The sequence below is a fragment of the Papio anubis genome, chromosome 10, assembly GCF_008728515.1.
Source record: "Papio anubis isolate 15944 chromosome 10, Panubis1.0, whole genome shotgun sequence".
NCBI lineage: Eukaryota > Metazoa > Chordata > Mammalia > Primates > Cercopithecidae > Papio > Papio anubis.
This window is the reverse complement of record NC_044985.1, coordinates 94,791,391-94,815,908: the sequence shown is the minus strand read 5'-3', so window position 1 is coordinate 94,815,908 and position 24,518 is coordinate 94,791,391. Positions and strand designations below refer to the sequence as shown.

Genomic DNA, 24,518 nt, shown 5'->3' with positions numbered 1-24,518 from the left:
CGCAGGACAACAAGGACTTCATTTTTAATATAATCCTTTACAGTATGGCCACTGAGAAAAGATGATAGAGAAACTCAGGGGTGTTGTTTCAATTTTCGAATGAAAAACATTAAGACTTTAAACTTCTTTTGGATCATTCACAAAGAACGTTTTCAACACAGGTAGTACGACCCAGTCCATCTTATTTGATCTGAAATCCCCATCACTTTTTCAAAGTCAACAGTGTCCTTTGATTGTGTCACAAAAGAGATTTCAAGGAATCCCCTGTTCCTGCATCTTGGCCTTTTGTCCCATATCTTCCACTTCTAGAGACCCTAATTTTTTTTTTTCAATTTTATGACTTTATTTGATGTATTTGACGATCAGCGATTAGTTCTCATCCACACTGACTGTCTGTAGATTTTTGAAAGTGGTAACAGGTACATAGGTAACTAAAGTATAGAGCTTATTTGGTGAATCTTCATCCTCATTACGTTTTCTGGACAGAAGAACACGGATTCGGTATGGGACATTCCTTATTCCTTTGGCCCAGACAGCTTTGTTGAGCCTGGTATCAATGCGCACATCTGGAGTTCACATCTCCTTCATGGCAAATTTCCGAATCTCTTTGAGTGCCCGAGGGGCACGCTTCTTGAAGCCCACTCCATGGATGCGCTTGTGAATGTTGATGGTGTATTCTCGGGTCACCACCTCGTTGATGGCAGAACGGCCCTTTTTCTTCTCGCCACCCTTCTTTGCGGGAGCCATTCTGCCGAGTCCAAGTTGGAAAGGAAGCGAGACCCTAAATATTTTATTCAATTTTTTTTTCCAGAAAATTTTACTTTTCTGTTTGAAATAAGGAGAGAAAAGATATTGTTAAGGGCAGAATTAGAAATATTTTGACTTACTACTCTCCAGGTGGAAATATTCAGTTTATTTCAGTCCTCACAATAAAGCCCTGTGCTAATATTTAAAAATTAATATGCTGGCTCCTGAAGTCATTTTTTCCTCCACAAAATATATAACCATTCACAGTTATTTTATTACTCAAATCATCAATGCACAAAGCATCTTGTTCTTGCACAAATGAAGGAGCAAGAACATGTGGCCAAAATTGAGAAGTAGGCAAAGTTCATCTTTGTTTCCACAAGATGTCAATTCAGCTGTCTTTTTCTGTTCTTTGGAATTCCCATCAAATATTCCTAATTATTTCCTAGTGAGCTAACATTTTCTCTACCATTAATACAGAGAAGCATACAAAATATGCCATCTTCTTTTGATTAAAATGTAGTGAAATATATTCAAAATTTTAACATTGTGTGAGCAAAGCAAGGAGTTAATCAAAGATTAGAATAAATAGATGTTTCATTTAACATTGACGAAAAGAGCAATGACGTCTAAGTGACAGCTACTGTGTTATGAGCTTGATGTCCATAATAGTGAATACTTAACCATAACCATATGTGATAGGATGATTGTCTGTACTTTGCAGATGAGAAAACTGTAATTCAGTGAAGGTAACTCAATTGCCCAAGATTACGCTGCTAGCAAATGGTGGAGTATGGTATAGTTTGATGGGAACCTAGTGTTGTGATTTCAAAGCCTTTTAGTCACTGTGTTACACTAGATGACCCAGAGAAAGCAAGACTGCTTGTTGTCGGTTTAGCTGCTGCATTTTCAGTTAAAAAGAGATCTCTTCAGAGTATAAAGAACTATATTAGTACTAAAGAACTAAAGTCCAAAACCAGAGAATAAATCCCCAGAGAGAGTATTTCTTGAAATGGGCTTGTTCTCCTAGGTCCAGACTATTTACATTTTTAGGAAACCAACTGAATTCCAGCCAAGATTACGGAACTACTTTTTATGATAATGGAAAATCTAGGATAATGAGAGAAGCCTAAAAAAGATTGGAGATAGACATATACCCTTTAATTTTTAAAAAGTGGTGAATTTTTTTTTTTTTTTTTTACAACCTATAGCCTAGTGAACTGGACTTTGATCATAGGCAAGATTCTCAAACACTAATAAAAACACGGTTTGTGAACAGCAAGGAGAGAAGAATCAGTAACTACCAGGATATAGCAGGGGTCAAATTCATATCAAATTCCCCTCTCTTCTGTTTTAAAACACATAAATTGTTAGGCCTAGAATATGGCGGGGGAAGTTATATTTGGAACTCAGCTAGATACTTGATAAAATATGTAATGTCTTTTCAGCCAAGATGGAGTGATAGAGGTTGTTTTGAGGGAAAAAATCATTAGATAAGTACCTCAGTGAGATAATAATTGTATGTCATTTGAAATAGAGTCCTGTGGCTTGTCAGTCATATGGCTCTCACTGGGCATTGCTGTAATAAAAATCATCTGGGTTTTCATTGAAGCAACTTATGATTTGTATATACATAACATTTATAGGTAATGCTGAGACAGTCAGAAAATTAGTTGAAGAAAACATTTTTTTCAGACTGAACTAATTAAAGGATTTCAATAAAATGAGAATAAAAAGAATAAAATTAAGGCCAGTCCACAATGTATACGTATTTCAAAACAACAAATATATACATTTTGTCAAATAAAAATCTATTAAAAAGAATAAAGTTAGGTCCGAAAATAGAACTCTACAAACATAAGACTGTAGAAGTGTGGCTTAGTAGTAGGACATGTGGGAAAAAGAGCAACTCAAGGATCTTTGTTTATATTAAGCACATCATAAATAAAGAATAAGGTGGGAGGAATACAAAAATTGATAAAATAATTAAAAGAAGCATTAAAGGTAGTCAGATAACTAGAATGATCCAAATGAGAATTTTACTATTTTCTATGTAATTTCAGATTCACCTGGAATATTTGGTTTAATTCAGGGCATTATGCTTTAAGTAGCATTTACATAAATTGTTAAGTCTTAGGAAGAGGCAAAGTAGAATGATAGGAGCCAAATAAAATTATGAAAAATAAAATGATTGCTTAGTTGGGAATAAAGATGATTCACATAGGAATATACAAGCTATCTTTGTATGCTGATGAGATGTCAAGTAGAAGAATTAATGCAGAATTAGGAAGCTACGTAGACAAAGATTTGTAGTTAATATAGGCTGGAAAGAAAAATGTTGGAGTTTATTAAACTCGTGTGCATCTGACTCTGTGCTTTCCACTCTGCAGTTGTACCTCACTCTGATCATCAGAACTCTCAAAGGAAGGAACAAGCTTGGAATTAGCATGACCTCCATCAGAAGGAGTGCTTAGGCCTAGGTCTACAACCTAGAAGACCACTCTATGGTGCTTAAATATGGAGAACTTAAGTATAAGGATGGGTTAGGAATACCTAAGCATTTTTCAACTGGAGTGCTACCAGATTTGTGCAAGAAGTCTTCATTGTACAGGACTTTGTTACACATTGCAGCATATTTAGCAGGCTTAGCTCCTGGGGCATTAAATGCTAGTAGTATCCTCCAGTCATTGTGCTTGAGCAAAACTGACAATAGTTATTTCCAAGTGTGCCCTGCTTGAGCAGTTCTCTTATGCTGAAGAACCACTATACTACTAATATTGAAAGATCTTTTCGATTCCAAATTTGATTGTAATCAGATCATCTATGGAGATGTTAAATTTGTACGTTGCTATGAATGCTTCAGACTACCAGGACTTTGTGTGTCTGAGTTTTGTCCTTTCTATTCCTCCCTTCCTTCAGATATTTACTGAGTAGCTGTTACGTGAAGTCACTGTCCTTGATACTGTAGACACAAGAGTGAACAAAAAAAAAAATGGAGAAAATAAAAGCTGTCTAATGGAATATGCATTCTAGTTGCTTGTGAGATAGTACCTCTCCCCACATTCCTATGCCACCAATGCTGAAAACTTTGCTTTGAAAGGTTAAACCTACCAAAATATTAATCTGGCTTCCTGGAAGGGAAGAGTTGAAGATGGTGCAGGTTGTTTGGTTTGAGAGAGTATGACTGGATCCCAGGACACTGAAAGTCACGGGCAGCTTTTCTAGAATGACACAGATTGAGGTATGCTTCAATTATGAATTAGTGAAAAGAATGGCAGGCATAGAAATGAGTGTATGGAGACTCTAAACTAATTTCTGGGGATCTGGAGCTGTAGGGCTCCCTTGAGTTTAGTACAGACGTAGCTAGTACTGTCCGGGAGATACCTGTTTTCAAATGGAACATGCAAGTATCAACCAAGTGAGAGAATCTAAAGCAGTTGCCTAATAACAGAAGACTGGAAGACCTGCTCACTTTCTTCAACCACATAAGCTTTCAGTTTATTTCCCCAAGAATTTGAGGAGAGACCTGTCAAATGATATTGTGCTACCCCCTAAAGGGAAGGAATAAAAATTAAGCCAAATTTTGTTTAGATTTTTTTGAATGATGCTATCGTGTCAGATCATCTGAATGATACTATCGTTTTTTTTAAAAAAAAGTATTATACTTTAAGTTCTAGGGTACATGTGCACAACGTGTAGGTTTGTTACATATGCCATGTTGGTGTGCTGCACCCCTTAACTCGTCATTTACATTAGGTATATCTCCTAATGCTATCCCTATCCACTTCCCCTACCCCACGATAGGCCCCGGGGTGTGATGTTCCACTTCCTGTGTCCAAGTGTTCTCACTATTCAATTCAGTGTTCTTATTGTTCAATTCCCACCTATGAGTGAGAACATGCGGTGTTTGGTTTTCTGTTCTTGCGATAGAGTTTGCTGAGAATGATGGTTTTCAGCTGAAGAACATTGATGCAAAAATCCTTAATAAAATACTGGCAAACCGAATCCAGAAGCACATCAGAAAGCTTATCCATCATCCACCAAAAAGGCTTCATCCCTGGGATGCAAGGCTGGTTTAACATACACAAATCAATAAATGTAATTCAGCACATAAACAGAACCAAAGACAAAAACCACATGATTATCTCAATAGATGCAGAAAAGGCCTTTGACAAAATTCAACAGCCCTTCATGCTAAAAACTCTCAATAAATTCGGTATTGATGGAACGTACCTCAAAATAATAAGGGCTATTTATGACAAACCCACAGCCAATATCATACTGAATGGGCAAAAACTGGAAAAATTCCCTTTGAAAACTGGCACAAGACAGGGATGCCCTCTCTCACCACTCCTATTCAACATAGTGTTGGAAGTTCTGGCTAGGGCAATTAGGCAAGAGAAAGAAATCAAGGGTATTCAGTTAGGAAAAGAAGAAGTCAAATTGTCCCTCTTTGCAGATGACATGATTGTATATTTAGAAAACCCCATTGTCTCAGCCCAAAATCTCCTTAAGCTGATAAGCAACTTCAGCAGAGTCTCAGGATACAAAATCAATGTGCAACAATCACAAGCATTCTTATACACCAGTAACAGACAAACAGAGAGCCAAATCATGAGTGAACTCCCATTCACAATTGCTTCAAAGAGAATAAAATACCTAGGAATTCAACTGACAAGGGATGTGAAGGACCTCTTTAAGGAGAACTACAAACTACTACTCAATGAAATAAAAGGGGACACAAACAAATGGAAGAACATACCATGCTCATGGATAGGAAGAATCAATAACGTGAAAATGGTCATACTGCCCAAGGTAATTTATAGATTCAATGCCATCCCCATTAAGCTACCAATGACTTTCTTCACATAATTGGAAAAAACTACTTTAAAGTTCATATAGAACCAAAAAAAAGAGCCCACATTGCAAAGGTAATCCTAAGTCAAAAGAACAAAGCTGGAGGCATCATGCTACCTGACTTCAAACTATACTACAAGGCTACAGTAACCAAAACAGCATGGTGCTGGTACCAAAACAGAGATATAGACCAATGGAACAGAACAGAGTCCTCAGAAATAATACCACACATCAACAACCATCTGATCTTTGACTAACCTGACAAAAACAAGAAATAGGGAAAGGATTCCCTATTTAGTAAGTGATGCTAGGAAAACTGGCTAGCCAGAAGCAGAAAGCTGAAATTGGATCCCTTCCTTACACCTTATATGAAAATCAATTCAAGATGGATTAGAGACTTAATTGGGATTAGACCTAATACCATAAAAACCCTAGAAGAAAACCTAGGCAATACCATTCAGGAAATAGGCATGGGCAAAGACTTCATGTCTAAAACACCAAAAGCAATGGCAACAAAAACCATAATTAACAAATGGGATCTCATTAAACTAAAGAGCTTCTACACAGCAAAAGAAACTACCATCAGAGTGAACAGGCAACCTGCAGAATGGGAGAAAATTTTTGCAATCTACTCATCTGACAAAGGGCTAATATCTAGAATCTACAAAGAACTCAAATTTACAAGCAAAAAACAAACAACCCCATCAAAAAGTGGGCAAAGGATATGAACAGACATTTCTCAAAAGAAGACATTTATGCAGCCAACAGACACGTGAAAAAATGCTCATCATCACTGGCCATCAGAGAAATGGAAATCAAAACCACAATGAGATACCATCTCACACCAGTTAGAATGGCAATCATTAAAAAGTCAGGAAACAACAGGTGCTGGAGAGGATGTGGAGAAATAGGAACACTTTTACACTGCTGGTGGGACTGTAAACTAGTTCAACCATTGTGGAAGACAGTGTGGTGATTCCTCAGGGATCTAGAACTAGAAATACCATTTGAACCAGCCATCCCTTTACTGGGTATATACCCAAAGGGTATTGACTATCATTTTAACAGCTAACTTTAAGTATGTTTTGCTTCTTATTATGTGAATTTTATGTTTAAGGTAGAACAATTTGAAGAGATATGTGGTAAATAAAAGAATATTATCTTTGCCTTTAAATCTTGTAATTATTCAAAATGAACCTAAACAGTTAACTTTTTAAAATCAATTTGGGTGCCTGGGGTGGAGCTGATGAGGGCATTGAAAGAGTGAATGACTTGCAAAATGCCTCTATTTTCTCACAGAAAGTATGTATTTGTGGGGGAGGTGAGTGAAGATTGATTCTTTATAATGTTATCTTCCTTAAAGATTATAAATAAAAATGCAAATATCTATGTATTTAAGATAGTTCCTATGTCAGTAAGAAAAACTATATATATGTAGTTTTTTATATATATATACAGAAATAGTCACAACAGAAATTCTGACTTAAATAATTACTATGATTAAACACTAAATTTAGCTCTGCATTCTCTGAAAGTGAAGGTAGGAAGACGAACCGTAGACGCCAGTTCAACAAAGAAATTTTTTTGTTCTTCCTTGGCATTATGTAAGTGTTGAGTGAGTAATTGTGTCAACAAGAGAGGGATATATATATGTATATAAATTGGTAAATGATAAATATATATATTTGATGCATACTATATATATTTGATATATATATCAAATATAAGTTTAATATATGGACAAATCTTATATGGAGCTTCCTAATTCAATCTTTAATCAAATTATCCTACATAAAATGATAGATAGTATAATGTTTAGATGTTATTTTTATGTGGTATCTTTCTCTTAAAAATCCTATATTGATTCTCTGTTATTGATTTAATCTTCTCAGATAAGAACTTGAAAATTTTACCTGTACTGGATTGCCAAATCTAGCCATATGCATCTTTTTTACTCTTCAACCTGATCTCTATGCTTCAGTGGATATGTCTGAATTTTTAAAATTATATTAAATAATACTCAATATTTAATATCACCATTAAATATCTTATAAATAGCTAATAGTCAATTATTTTTTCTTTTATCTCTAAAAATAGATTTATATTTGTTTCTTCCTCTGCCATGTTTATTTTCAAATTTTCACATACTTCTTTTAAATCTATTATTCCTCCTTCAGAACTAGGTTCAAAACTGCCTCTTCATGTAAGCTTTCTTGATGTGCCACACATCATTTACCTTTATAACATTTTAGCTCTTGTGTACTTGTTCTCATTATGATTTTGCATGTTTGATAAAAAGTAAGTTTCTAAAAATGAAAGTCATATATGACATCTCTTTTGAACCTTATTTCCCATTCCCCCTCTTTCCTGAAGACATCCAATAAATGTCTGTTGATTAAAATTTATATCAAGCAACTTTAACATGCACTAGAATAGTAGAACCCACATTTTTACTTCATGAGATTCTCCATTAGGAATGCTAAACTTGCTTCCCCATATAATTAAATACTTTGCTTTTCAAAGAGGCAGAGAAATAATTGCAGGTAAGTAGAAAAAAAGTTACTAACACTAAGACAAAATTAGTTTCAGAGTAGTCCTCTATCCAGTCAGGCAACAATATGCCTTGGCATGAAGGTTTAAAAAAAGCGTATGAACTAAGTGTATTGAACGATAATCCATAAACTAAATTTCTAAAGTTATCACTTTTTAAGTTAATTTTATTTCTATAATTTATTCAATACTTAATAGTTATTAAATTATAACTTGTATTCAAGTGTATTTTGTCACTCTAATGATTTGCAACCCTGATCTCAAGTGTATCATTTTTAAGACATAAGAAATACATAATACTTTTGGTATGCACTTTGTTTATTTGTAAAGGATTGGGTATCAACCTAATTCCTTGTTTAATGTTATTGGGACAGAAGAGAATTACAGTGCTTGATATCAAGAGTGCATAATTTTTTTGAGAAGCAAGATTTTCATAAAGTCATTTCATAGAAAACAAAAAGAACATATTGATAAATATGATATAAGGGAAGTTTTAGCGAAGTTTAAGATGTGTGATATAAAGCCATTGCAAAGGGAGTTAGCTACAATTATAGATAGAAGTGAGGTGTCGTAACAATGACAACACTGTACATAAGGCTCTGTTTTGTTAAGTGTTGAAAAAGCAGATGAAAGTGGGTATGTTAGAAGTAGGATAATTCCACGAGCAAAGTACAAGGATCTGAGTGATTGTGGTTATCTGGGAAAGAGCAAGGAGTCTGGACTAGCTGCTGGAGTAGTGGTTTACCAAGGTAGGTCAGACCACAGGGTCTGTATATGAGGTAGGGAATCACTGCTGTGGTTCATGAGCTTCACAGGGTACAACATGATGTAAATGAAAATGTTAAACATGCCCATTCCCTGTGGAATCAACAGATACTTTACACAGATATTTACAAAAACTGCCATCAAAGCTTTAGCTGGATATGTATGTAGCAAAAGGAGCAGCCATAAAGACACACATGGTTCAGAGTCAAATATTTTTCTTTTTCCCAAGAGATCTGAAGGGGGAAGGGAAGTTAAGGCGAGAGTGATCATGGGAAAGTAACTGTTCTTGCTATAATGATGTAAAATACTAATGTAAATTGTTTAAGAGATAGCTTTAAACATAATGGAACAATTAAGATAAGGTTTCTGTTTCTTATTGAAAGTTTCCATGCTGTGTTTAAGAATTGGGTTTTTCCCTAGTGAGGTATGTGTTTATGCGTATGCATGTATTTGTGGGTGTGCAAATAGAGATGAAAAATGGAGAGTAATTTTGGAAACTGAGCTATGTACTAAGAAAGATGATGAAAGTTATTTCTCTCAGTGTCATGCTGGAGCCGACTCCTATTAGCTGGCCAAAAAGCCCATTGCACACATCTTTTCCCAATTCTGTGTTTAGTGATAGCATGTCAGTAGAATAAAATTGGTCATGGTGAGAGTACTTACACCAACCCTTACAAATCTGGGTTTATTTGGAAACCTATTTGTTAAACATTTACTATTATAACACTGTTTAATGGCCACTTTTCACTTGGACTGGGCTGAGAAAGGTCATATTTAGTAGATAAATGTAAAACCATTCACTTGAATATTGTAATACTGTCATTTTCCTTAACATTCTGTAATATCTAACACCACTGCACAATTGAGAGGCTGTTCTGTGGCTAGAAATGGGGAAAAGAGCAATGAAGGGACATGAAGCTCTTGGTAACCAATAGTAAGAGACTAAAGGAAACTGTTCATGTATCATATTCATTCTGGTGTATTATCTGGATGTTTCAATGCTGGCATAACTAAATAAACCCTAAGGCAAGCTGCAGAGAGTCCTTTACTCCTATGCCTCTTCTCCTGCCAGCTGTCAGTGTCTGCTGTTTCAGGGTACAGAAAGAAAAAGACACATATGAAAAAGAAATATAACATTTTTCTGCTCCTTGGAGTTCTTGGTCATGAAAACCAATACAGTCATTATTGCTCCACCGTGCATTTCTGGCTCTTCACCACAGCATTTCGTGTTGGGATTGTATTTACCTGTCCCCATGTGATTAGGGGTAAGTAAAGCACCCCTCATGTGACTACTTCTGGCCAATGAGTTGTGAACATAACGGCATGTTTTATTTCTATATTCGTGCATGTAATTTTTAGGATGAGACTCTCCAGAGATTCCTTCTCATCTGACAATGTTCAAGATGGTGGATGCTGTATTTCCCTGGATCCCTGAGGTGCTATGATGTGTGGGTCCCTCTGCTGGGCTGCAGTGGACACGAATATGAGTAAGAAGTGAAACATAATGTTACTAATATTTCATGATACTTTATTACTGCCCCATAATCTATCACATTTAGACTGATGTTATTATCTGGATGTTTACTGCATATAAGATACCTAGTTCAAATACTGCACTCTAGTCCTGGTTAAGGGAAAAATGCTCAGTCCATGACAAAAAAAAAAAAAAAAAAAAGATTAGCAAAGATAACCTTGTGATAAATATAATTATGTCTCCTGCTTCCTAATGTATGAAACTTTAAATTTTTCGTTCATAGAAACTTGATATTCTATTGTGAAAAATCTCTCTAGTACTTATAAAATTTAAAAAGTTCCAATATTTTGTACAGATAAAATGTAATAGATCATTTGACCATAGAAAGTTAAATATACAGAAATAGCTTTAAGATAAATAACTGAAACAAATAGAGTATCACTGCCCCCTCCCCTTCCTCCTCCCTCTCACCAATCTACCCCTCACCAAGTAAAACTATAGAATGTAATTTTGGTTTCAATTTCACTACTCATGCTCTGTCCATTCCATTTCATATAGGTAAATATGAAATAATACAAAATAAGTGGAAATTTGTGGGGAAATTAACAACTACGCTCAAAAGAAAAAAATGAAGAGATATCATTATTCACTATAATGAATGTAAAATCATAATATATTTATTAATTGTATGAGAACATTTATTTCCTGGGTTGCTTTGGTAATAAATTATTACAGGCACCGAATTGGAAGTAACTTGATAAAATTCTAGACTTTAAGAAATATATAACCTCAGCAGTTAACTGATAATTTTAATTATATATAAAAATATTTGGACTTGGCAAATTTTCTAAAGGTCAGAATATTCAGTTTTGTGCACTGCACTGGAGACACAAAGAAACAAGACTGATCTGATTGCATTTAACAGATATAGGGGCATAGAAGTTTATGCAAGCATAATGCATTTTTTTTAAAGTGAATTCCTTTTCAAGAGCTTTATAAAAATATAAACCTGTTCAGTTGTCTTTAAATTATGCAGTTTATAGCTGATATCTGAGATAGCACATAAAAAGTTGTTTCATCAGCCTCAAATATCATAGTGTAAAAATCACAGGTTAATACGGGTTACTAACAGATCCTTTAGAGTAAGAAAGGCATACAGAATATATATACAAAGGAAAAGGAATTTAAGGACTCATAGCTATGACTCTCACAACTGAGAAAAATTTAATGAAAAGAGGTAAGTCTTATAATAACACCTCTTGTTTCTGTTAGGCAACTGACTTCAGGGAGTTCCCAGAATTTGACAGAATTTTTAGTCAAAAAATCTATGAGTGATATAAATGGCATTTACTTTGTCTTGTAAAAAAAATCAATGTATTTGGTAAAACTACATATGTTACATGTGTATGTATAAATAAAAGAATATTGTGGTTAAAAAAAGAGCAAATGTATATAGTATAAGAAATATAAGCTTTCCTTCAATTACACAGTCCCACAGCTACTAAGGCAGTAATTTCTGTTAGCAGTTTGGTATGGAACTTTTCCTACTATTATTGTGCCTTTAAAAACACATATGAAGACATATGCTTTTTGTTTTTATACGTGTTTAGTACATATTTTATACATTTTAAACAAACTACATATTTTACATATTTTCTGCAACATATTTTAACCTATTTTGAAATAACTGTAGAGTCTGGAAGTTGCAAACAACTTGCTTTTAAACTTAATGTGATTGGACATTTTTTCATAAAAAATATGTAAGATTCCATCATATCCTTGTAACAGCTGAAGACTGGTTAGTATTCATAAAATGAAGTCATAGTATGACTTGGCTGCAATTTATTCAAACTATTCCTTTTTGGTGCTTAGATTGTTTTCAATTTGTCACATAAGAAAGATCTGAGAAACAGCATTTCAGGTAGAACGAACCATAAATGCAACACATTTGAGTATCTTGAGCTGGGGAAGTGTGCAGAGCCCTCTAGGAACTGACAGAAGGCCAATGGGGCTGCAGAATAAAATGTGATGAACAGAGGGGTGTAAGAGGAGGTGGAGACAGAACACTGAAGGCCTTGGAGGTGGTGGGAACCCATTTAGGCATTATTCTAAGGGCAATGAGGGCCCATAAACAAGTCTTAAGCACATGATGAACGCAATCTCCTACAAATTTGTTAAAACATAGATACGGTTCAAGTATGGAGAGTGGACCTGGGGACAGGCAAAAGTTGAAAAAGGAAAAGGAATTAAGCTCTTCTTATTGTCTAAGCAATAGAAAAAGGCTTGGACTCACGTGGTCAAGTGGTGCCAAGAAAGACATGAATAGATTGCACATTTATTTTTTGAAGGCATAGCTGGCATAGGTAGATGAAATATGAAGGGCTAGGGAAAGAGGTCGAGAATTAATCTTAAACTTCTAACCTTCATAATGGATGGTGATGGTGCCATTTATTTGAAATATAGAAACATTGGGAATTATTAGATTGTGTAGAGTGTGAATGGAATGGATGGGTTTTGTTTTTAACATGCAAATTTGGAAATTCATCTGAAACATTCAAATAGGAAAGTTAGACATATAAATATAGAGCTCAGAAAAAAAGTCTGAGTGAGAAATATAAATCTGTGAGTCACCATAATATGAGACTTTGGAAGTCACAGAAATGAATGAGATCACTAGGCAGAGGTAGAGCAAGAAAAGAAAAGGCAGCCCAGGACTGAGCTTAGAAGAACTTTAACATGAATAGTTATGAAGATAAGAATATAGCAAAGGAAAATGCAAATAAATAAAGTGGTAATAAGTAAAGAAGAGCATGCTGTTCCTGAAGCAGAGACGAAAGTGTTTCAAGGATAAAATGGTCATCTGAGTCATTGTTGAAAACCCAGTAAGGGAATGTCAGAAAAACATCCATCATATTTGTCCACAAGTAGGCAATTGATTAACAAAGATTTTAGTTGAGATATGGTTTGGAAGTCAATTTTGAAGTAGGTCGACATAAATTGGGAAACAAAGGAGTAGAAACTGTGTGTGTGTAGTATGTATACTTTATGTGTGTTTAAAATTATATATATACACACAAATATATAGTATAATTACATATAATTATATATACTTTATATATAATTATATAGTGTATATAATTTATCCAATCCCATTTCTAGATTTTTTCTTAAATTATATATGCACAATATATTATTCAATATATTATATATAGTATATCTACAATATATAATAAAATGTTATAAATACATTACATATTATGTTATATATAATATACTATAGTATTATATATTATACATACTATATATTAGTTATATATGTATATATTATATATTATGCATACACATACTATATACTATAAATGCATATTATATTAATACATATTTATGTATTATTTGTATTTATAAATATTAATATGTAAATATAAGTAGTATAATATAAATACATATACTATATAATATACACTATAGAATATGGTATATAGTGTAATATACTATATCATGTATAGTATATTATATAGTATATAATTAATCCCATTTCTAGATTTGCTTTAAAATTATACATATACACAATATGCTAGATATTATATATTTATGCTATATATTATATATAGTGAGTGAGAAATATAAATCTGTGAGTCACCATAATATAAACGAGACTTTGGAAGTCATAGAAATGAATGAGATCACTTGGCAGAGGTAGAGTAAGAAAAGAAAAGGCAGCTCAGGACTGAGCTTAGAAGAACTTTATATAATATAGAAGAACTATATATAATATATAGTATAAATATATAAACATATAAATTTATATATTTTTCCAATTATTTATATAATATATAATTATACATATACATTATACATTTATATATTATATAGTATATATTATATAAATTATGTTAGCTATATAAATTATTAGAAAGGAGAATTAGTAGAAAGGAAAAGATATACATCATTTTAAGACACTTGCATAACATACACTCCATTATATATATACACACACACCATATATATATATATGGTGTGTGTGTATATATATATAATTTTAAAGAAAATCTAGAAATGGGATTAGATTGTACCTGGCAGGGTGGAAAAGGCATAGGAGGATGTTTTTTAAACCAGGAAATGTATTACAGCATGAGTTTATGATGATAGGAATGATACAGTGAGGAGGGGTAGAGATTGATGTTGGAGGAAAGAATGAGGCTATCTGGGGAAGTAAAGTCTTTTAGTAGGTAAGAAGGAATTATATTAAACAGGATGCCCATATATTCTACTTTCCCTTGAATAGTCTCCGTTTCCACATACTGAATTGTTATTATTAATAACCTCTCCCCTACTCTCACATATACCTGGAGAGATCAGTTTCTCTAGTATAGAAGAGGGAAAAGGGAGAAAATGGGTGCAGAAGCAGGTAAGAACATGGTTTTCATGGTGGGAAGATGAGAATGTCTCAATCATAAGACATATAACAAAAGCTGAAATTAAAATTCAACAACTAAGACCTTCTCTTCACAACATCCCACCCTATGGAATCCCACAGACTCTATGGGTTCGGTTTGAAAACCAGTGTAAGCATGGAAAACATAGTCTACTAAATTCAATGGTTATGGTGATCAGAGGAAAATGATCATCGTCTGTATTCTCTCGCCGTGATGAAGCTTCAGCACAGAGTGGCAGGAAAAGCCAAATGCTTCTAGGAAAATAAGTACCCCAAGGATTCTGTTGTATTGTAGTCTCCCAGGAGTGAAGTGCTGATCAAATCTCTACCCCGGAGTATGAATAAGTTTTACCAGCATATGAATTCACAGTAGTTCTTACTATTAAGTCATCATATGTCCTTGAATCTACCATTAGGACATATATTTAAACCCATTTGAGCTCTTTTAATATGTCTCTATTGAGGTATAGACAGCATAGAAGGTACTTGTATTTATTTCACCCTCTTGGCAAGAATTCCTTGCATATGTTATAGAAATACAATTTTCTTAATAGATGCTGCTTTAATTTTTGTAATATGAAGTGACACAGTACACTGAGTAAAGCCTTTTTCAGCTCATTACAAATAATGCGATTTTTGAGATATACTATTGGGCCACTCCATAGGAAATGCTATCTACAAAACATTCTCTCAACACTTGAAATATAATCCAAAAGATCTCCAAATTGCAATGTTGAATATGGGGTACAACTCTTTGTTATAAACAGCATTGTCTTTTTTAGGCTGTTACTTCCATCTGTGAAAAGCAAATCTCTAAAACGTAACTAGGGACTTAGAAAAGTAGAATTTCAAAATTGCCAAAAGTCTCCTGGTTGCCTTAAGGTGGAAAGGAAAAGGAAGATATAACAAATTATGACACCGGATAACATATGTTCCAGTTGTCTATTGCTGTGTAACAAAACCACCACAGAACATAGTGAATTAAAGTGATAATACACTATTATCTCTCATTGTTCTGAGGGTTGACTCAGGTGGTTCTCACTTTTGGTTTCTGATGCAGTAGCTGCCAGATAGCAGCCAGGTCTGGAGCTGACTGAGAGCTTAACTGAGCAGCCAGTCCGGGATAGCTAATTCACCTAGTGTACCAGTTATCAATGTATTGACTAAGCTCCATATTCTCCCTTTTTGCCTGCTTTGTGAAATGCATTTAGGTTTTTTAAGTGTTTTTCCTGTTTGCCAGATGCCATTGGAGTTTGGTCAACAGAAGTCTTTGGAGAGCTATTACAAGAGAAAAGGGTTTTGCTTTCTAGTTCCAGTGTTGCTCACTCAGTAGTTTTCTACATTATTGCAGCTTCTCCAGCACCTGATTCCTGCAGTGCATGCTGATCTGCAGTACCCAGCGGCAGCAGCTTGCCCAGCACACTTCTTGGGGAACTTTGTAGTCGAGCACCTCCGATGAGACATCTCCTTGTGAACAGCTTTCCCTGAATCCCTAGTATCAGATTTCTGACAATTTACATAAATTTTCTGTCATTCAGTAGCTATGCTTTATTGAACAAGGATTGGATCTCAGCCCAGACCAGCTTCAGGGGGCAGGAGGTCTTGCGGGGCGGGGGTGGGGGAGGGCGGTTCTTGAGGGGGTGGTGGAAGCGGAGCGCCAGCTCTAGTTTTGATACTCTATCTCAATACCAGTTGTAATGATTGTTCTAGATGATACTATATAATATGTGCTATCGTATTTTATATTGTATTTGCTATTCCTATATCTTTATATTGTTTCATACTAGCCAATTCCTTACTATTTCAATCCTGTGAAACTTTCCAGGTTCAAATAATTGAAGGGTTTCTCTTTCCTGATTGAACTCATCCTGATACACATGTCCAGAAATTGATGCTGGCTTTCACCAGGGGGCTAAACTAGGGCCAAAAGGAGAACCAGTACATGGTCTATCCATGTGGTTGGAGCTTTCCATGGCATGGCGGCTGGGCTCTAAGGGAGCCAGGTGGGATACTCAAGGCTTCTTATGACCTAGTTTGAGAAATCCAAGAACATCACTTCAGTATCCAGTTGGTCCAATAAATCACTCAGGGTACACAGTTTCAAAAGGAGAGAGGTAGCAAAGAATTTGACATCAGATTAATTGCAGCTACCATAACATACAAGATTATGTATGGTAGATATTTGTATATAAAGACATCAATTTAATAAAATTGTTCATTCATCATTCTTCTTTCATTCATTTCTCCCCTGATTTATTCTTTCAATAAACATTACCAAGTATCTTCTCTGTGCCACATCTGTGGAAATTCTCCCTGAAATATGAAAGTGTTACAAGACCCAGTTTACTTCCAGTGAGCTCTCTACATTGTTGGGAAGTAAAATTCCTGCATATTTAGAGATAAATACAAAGTGTACCCCAAAGAGTTAAATTGAACATAATAAATTGCCAGAATGCATAATATTGCAGTGAAGCCAAGAGCAAATCCCAGAGGTCCTGATTTGCAGCCCAGTCTTTGATTTACTGAAAACAAACAAAATACAGTATCTAATTGAAAATAAAAGGTCTGGTTGTAGAAATAGTTTAGAATAGGCATCCATCATTTTGCATGTCACAACTATGTCAAGAAGTCCCAAGAGAAATTATTTCTGTGAAAACATTGATTTTCTTTTCTTTGTTAAAAATTGTGTTACTATCTCCATCAAAAACTAAGAAAAATGTGATTAGAAGTTTCTCTTGTATATAACTGGCATCCCAACCATGTCCATTTTAATAACTTTATCATCTTCAACTCAAGACCCTGAAGAAACTAAGATTACTACAGTGGTTGTCAGCAGTTTTGGAAATGCAGGAGAAACAAACTGCGTTGCATACCTAAAGACAGAATGCCAGGCAACAAGAAGTATATTTTTAGTAACAAAACTAGAACTGAAACTGACAAAAAAGGCTATTTTGCTTTGCAAAAGCAATTATTTTCTTTATATCTGTTCTAGAGCGTAATTAAATTCTTAGCAGCATTAGAGTTCTCACATCATTGATAAAAAGACTTGGGAAAAATCCTATCACGTGATCTACTTCTAAGTGAGCAGATGAAAGTAAACTGTAAAATGAGAGTCTCACCTGATACTCCTGCTAGAAATGAGACTTCTCTGAATGAAGATCAGGAAATCATCTTCTAAGGAAGCAACCTGAATTCCACTCAGGGAATTTGCTCAAGGAAACTGTTGTAAGGAAGGTGAATTAGCATTTAAAGAAGCCCTTTTGAGTCAGAGTGCAGAATGTCACTAAGGAATTATTAAATTCTTCTGCTGTGAACCTTGATTATGAAGAAAAGAGTTTTCTGATAAAATAGGGTAACATATTGAGCTCCCCCAACGCATCCCGAAACATTGGCTAACATCACATCGCTATAAATGTCAGTGTTCTTTCCTTCTCTCTCTTTTCATCTCTAAGCACTCTCTACCTCTTGAATGTCTTAAAATATCAAATTCATTTTGAATCATTACAATACTCATTTATTATGTATTTCCCTTTATCATTAAGGATGGCACTATTTTCAGAAATAAAGCCTGAATGTTGGCTTCAAATAAGCATTCATTCAAATTCTAATTAAATTACTTTGCTGAAACCTATTTGAAACAATTAGTTATTGGAGCCAGTAGTAATCAGAGATTACATACACCGAATATTTGTGCAGTCCAGAATTTTGAATAGGTTATACATAAAAATGTAATAAAGATGCTACTTAGGAGGTATTTAAAAAATGAATTTTTCCACTTTAAACTGGCATTTATTGTGAATGTAACTTCAAATGTGTCCAAATCTCGTGTGTGTGTATGTGTGTGTGTGTGTGTGTGTTGACCATAAGTGGAAAAGGTGTGAATGGGAAGGAAAAAATGGGTAAGTAGACTATGTGATATACTTTTGGGAGCATGGTATATTGAAAGAATGTGATGGTGGTATAATGGCACTTGTCAAGAGAAAGTCCCCGAAGCAAAAAAATGTCCCCATGCTCCCATCACAATTTAACCAGGCATCTCATTCCATTTTTTTTTTTAGAGTCATTCAAGTTCCATATCATGATGGTTGCAGAAGTGAATTAATGATTCATTTTTATTTTAATGTTGATGTTGAAGAAGCTTATCAGTTCCTTCCTTCATTCTTTGGGTTCTCCAATTTTTGTCTAGCCCTATTTTCTTAGCTATATTAGTTAATACAATATAGGCCAAACTGGCTGTTTAAATACTGAGAACATTAGAAATCCTTTTTAAAATATGATTTTAAATGTGCAAATCTTTCTGGCAAGAATGAGTGTTTGAGCTAGATAACTGAAGAACAGAGGAATACTGATAAAAAATTAAGAGGACATTTTCAGGAAGGTCATTAAATATGAGTGAAGATGCAAACCACAAGATTTTATCAAACTTTTAATGATGTAATTAGCTCATTTATAAAATACTTTATGGTTTTATTTTTCAAATATTTTATCTTCTCTTCTAGATCTAACCTTTTGTTAGTATAATAACCCACACAGAATTTGCTTGCATCTTTAATGCTGAACAACCACATTAGAAAACATTTCCCCTTCTTGCTTCTGCTTATTGCCTGTATGTTTGTCTACCATTGGACCATTTCCTATAGCACTGTAAGCCTCTGAAATTATCCAGATGGATGTATATCTAATCGAGATCAATTCTGGGTCGCTTATTATGGCCTTCAATATTATTCCATAAGAATCAAGTGTCATAATGTGAAATTTTATCATAAAACTTTCTTCTACTTCTCATATTTTTATAAAAATCCTATATGTTAGCTAGTTTGTATTTTCTCCATTCTCTTTTTCCATTAAAGGAGTAGAGGAGCATTGATAAAATTAAGAGAATATTTTCAGGAAGACATAAAATATGACTGAAGATGCAAAACACAGGTCTTTTGCTAAAGTATTGTGATATAATTAACTCTTTTATAAAATACTTTATATATATGTATATAAACATACACACACACACACATATATATATATATATTTAGGAGAGAAAGAACAACTCTTACATACACAAGAATTCCCTAAGGTAGTTTCCAGGAAATGCATTTCTATACATTTTTCATCATGGTTGTCATGTTGCCTGTGTAATACCTGGCTATCTTACCAATTGGTCAAGGACTTCTCTCTACCAAGTGCTTTTCCTTAAGTAAACATCGAAAACATTTTTAACTTAAATACAGTTAGCCATGATGAATTTGGGGATTTTTCTACCTCGTTTCCCTGAATTATTCTGCAGTTATACTCACTCATGGACTTTCTGAGAATTGCCCTGTCTGAATAGGACCACTGTAAACTGAAATCTCCAACTGAAACTTCTGCCTACTATGCAAATTTACAAATGGTGCAAACTACTACTCCAAAGTTCACAGATAATGTGTGATTAGAGTGATTTATGTGAATGTCTCACACATCCAAACTCTGTTGCAAGTCCAGAAAAAGATGGAGACAGTGATTTGAGGGGACGTTGATACCTTCAATACAGTTATTTTCACTCATAACCAAATCAATGACCCTCGCCATTTTGTCTCCTCATTAAGTGGTTACCAGTTTCCTTCTTTTAGGCTCACAAGCTAGAATGAAAGCTGACTTAAAAATCAGACTGTTCAAAGCTCAACATTATAAAAATGCACTGAGTCAGCAATTAGTAAACAGATTATGTAAATAGAACTCCTGAACCAAGTGCTGACATTTAAGTACCAAAGCTTAGCTAGCCTCAGGCTCTTCAATTTATTGCAGCAAACTGAAAGGTAGACTGCTAAATCATTTGTTTTCAGGTTGTATCATGGGTTTATCAGAAACTATATTAGTTTGTCCATGAAAACAATTTTGTCACTGCCATGGTGCCAGAACAACAATAACAACAACAACCGAAAAAAAAAAAAAAAAGGAAAAGAAAAAAGAAGAAAGGTCTTTCAAACATTAAAATCAGCAGCTCTCTGTAGGCACAGTATAAAAAGTAACAGGCTGCGATTTAACGGTGAGCTGTTCTTAAAACACTTTTTGCATATTTCATACGGATTTCAAATTCTGTCACCTCAACAGTTACTTCTTCTGTGGTTATAGTATTCAGCTGTGTCTGTGTCATCTGGAACATATACATTCTTTTCCTTAAATTTATTTGGTTCATGAAAAACTATAAATCATCCACCAGGTGCTTGCATCATAAAGGAAAAAAAAAAAGACATTATTACACCATTGACTCCCCTCACTCTTTTTCTTTCCTGAAAACCCTAAAACAGTCTATATTAACAATGGGAAACATATTCTTTAGCTAGAGAGGAAATGCCTGCTTAACAAATGATGATTTATCATTTTAGAACAGAAAGCTGCATTAGCAAACCAATGAAAATGGCTAAAAGTGTAACCACTTTGCCTGGCAATTACATGTGTGACAGATTCATTTATCTACCTCTATGGAGCCTTAATTTGCACTAGCACTTAACAGTTAATTGTTAAAGGGCACTTTTCTGCAATAAAAGTGGGCTTTTTTTCAGAGTACCCTGAAACAGAAAACACTTTTAAATAAACACCTAAGCCATTAATTATCCGATCAAAACAATAATGAAAAATGCCAGAGAAAAGAGATAACAGAAAAAAGAAGGTAAAATACCATTTGTGTAAATAAATTAACACATCAATTATTGAATGATTAAATGATATCATGTTATTTTTGGACCAATGGATGATGAAGTTTACAAGAAGCTCTTGCAATAAATTTTCTAAAAAGCCTTCACAGAAAGATATTATACTTATTTATACTTAATTGAAGTATTATTAAAATACAACCCAAACCTTACCATTGTTTGGAATATTCAATATTCTTCTTTTCTTCAGTTTTCTGTCTTATGTATATTTATTGTCATACTTTTCTATATATTTTAGGATTTCTTTAACTATTACTTGATGAAACTCTCCAACATAGATAAGTGGTAAGACGAGGGCTTGAAATTTCGTTGTCATTAGCAGCTTTCATAAAAAGATGGGGCAAGAATTTCATAAATTCTAAAACTGTTTATATATCAAGTCAATAAAATCATAATTAGAAGAATCTGGATAAGATGAATTTAGAAGTTTCATTGTATTTTATCAAGATTATTCAAGATTGGGCTTTATATCACAAGCTTCTTCCTAGTTTTTAGGAAAACCCCTAGCACCTTGCATTTTAAATAGCACTTTTCCTAAGTATTTAGTTAGTGACACCTTAGGGGAAGAGGAGGAATTGTCAAGGTATAAAGGGATTGTTTGGTAAAAATGAAACAAAAGAAAATAGCAACAATAAAAAACCCAAGGCCATACAATTTGAACATGAATGCTCACTTCAAATGATGTTCTGAACAATCATAGGTAAATAACTTCTACAAGGCTCCAGCTTTAAAAAGAGGATAATACTGCTTCCTCAGAGGATGTGTGTGTGTGTATATATGTATGTGTGTTTGTGTGTGGTGAAAAATGAACTATGATATTGCAAACCACCCAGCACAGTTAGTTCCTGGTCTCTAGCTGTTGCAATATATGCAATTATCATGGCTTTCCTCTACCTCTACATACCTTCCTCAGATTTCCCTCCTTTAAGATTTTCCAAATTCAACCATCAGATAAAGAATGGCTTCTATGAGCCAGGAATTTATTACATTTTACAAATATTAATAAAACCATTGCCACTGTATGCTAAAGACTGTCAAATTGTCCTTCTACCTGTCTGCTTTCTTCCCTGCCTTTCTTGCTACTACTTCCAAGTGTATTTTCGTAGATCTTTCCAGGAACTGCCAATTATCTCCTACAGTTTTGCCTGTCAGTAAGAAGTAGCCTCACTGATTTCTCACATATTCTAGATCCTCTTCTCTTGATCCAGTGCTTTACAAGAGCAGTCTCAAGTCTACCATTCAGTTGTTGCCCTTTGTGAGTCATGCTTAGCTCTGATCCCTTCTCCTGTGGGGCAGATAGATGTACCAGGTGCTCCAACAATCAGAGATAGATTTTTCTTGCCCAGAGCCATTATATCAAAAGCAGAATCCAAAGTCATATCTAAAGAACATAGGGGAAGGCTGTGAATGATCACTTGAAGATTTTAAAAAGCACTACATTTTCCTGCTATTGAGATATCCTTTCCCCTAAAGCAAGCCATTACTGTAAGTCCTCAAAATGCAGTAGGTTTGTATTTCCATTCATTTGAGCTTTCTTATGGATTTTGTTCTACCATTTGATTAGTAATATGTATATTTACTAAATTGTGCTTTATTTTAAAAAACAAGATATTATGACTGGATAGAACCTAGCATATCATCTAGAATAAGATGCCCATGTTGTAGTTCTAATTTTACTATGAAGAAATCGAAGATCAGAGAGAAGTGAGAAAGTACTATTTATTAAATATCTAATTTGTACAAGACAATAGACATTTGTCCCATAGTACTCTCGACTTTTCAGAAGAGGAAGCTGAGGTTCATAGCATTTCTGGAACCTCTTTAAAGTCATAAAACTTGACAAACTACTAAGTGAAAGAACTTCAGCAAGGTTCTAACACTAAACTATTTTTGACATCATCTTTTGTTATAGAAAAATATCTTTTACTTAGATGAATTGTCTTCAAATATTCCAAATAGTTAGAATAAGAGGTAACATTTATAAGTCAAGTCTGCCATTCTTCAATCTACTGCTTATACCACCATGCCAAAAATGCCTAAAACTTTTAATTCTGAGATAATTCAAAAGTTACAACCACTATATAACATATTCTAATTTCTCTTGATTATTACTTTTTTGGAAAAGTTATTTTAAATCTTAAAAAGATACATCTATAGAAAATATGTAAGCATGTTCCTTCTGTCTTTCTGCTGGATGTTTTACTAGGTTACAAAATAAATAAAAGTAGTACATCTTGAAAAATATTTTTAATACAAAAATGAACGAAGAGTGAAATGTAATTCCATACATATATATTTATCCACTTATACAATAGTATTTTAGATAATCATGATATTAATGAACACATATCAATCATTTACTATGTGCCAAGCACTATTCTTTGCACTTAATATAAAATATATAATTTAATCTTTATGGCAATTCTGTGAAATATTTATTATTACTTTATTGATGCCAAACTGAGTCAAAAAGAGGTCATGATGTATAAATAAGCTTCTGAAAATTGCTCTTTAACTATATTTTAAAATCATTCTTCATTCTTTCAAGTAGTACACTAACGGCTACTTTATTTGTAGTATGTTCAGCAGAGACCATCAGCTTCTTACCAGTATCTGTTATCCCTTTGTCTAAAGCAATACAATTTTTAGTTGGTCAAATGACCATTTAGAATAAAGACTACATCCTTGCTGTTAAGCTTGGCCATGTGACTACGTTCTGACCAATACCATGTAAGCAGACATTTTTTTCTGCAGCCTCTAGATCAGGGTTGTACAATCCTTTGGCTTCCGTGGGACACATCAGAAGAATTGTCTTGGGCGGGCCACACATTAAATAATCTAACACTAATGATAGCTGATGAGCTAAAAATAGCAAAAAAAAAAAAAAAAAAAAACTCATAATATTTCAAGACAGTTTACAAATTATGTTGGGCCACATTCAAAGCTGTCCTGGACCACATGCAGCCCACCCCCATAGGCTGGACAAGCGTGCTCTAGATCT

At 34.1% G+C, this 24,518-nt stretch overlaps 1 pseudogene across 1 annotated transcript; it reads right to left on the bottom strand.

Moving 5' to 3' along the window:
* Positions 1 to 318: 318 nt before the first annotated feature.
* On the bottom strand, positions 319 to 789 carry LOC100997027 (annotated as a pseudogene). The gene has a single exon (XR_162160.5). The product of XR_162160.5 is annotated as a 60S ribosomal protein L31 pseudogene (transcript).
* Positions 790 to 24,518: the final 23,729 nt, after the last annotated feature.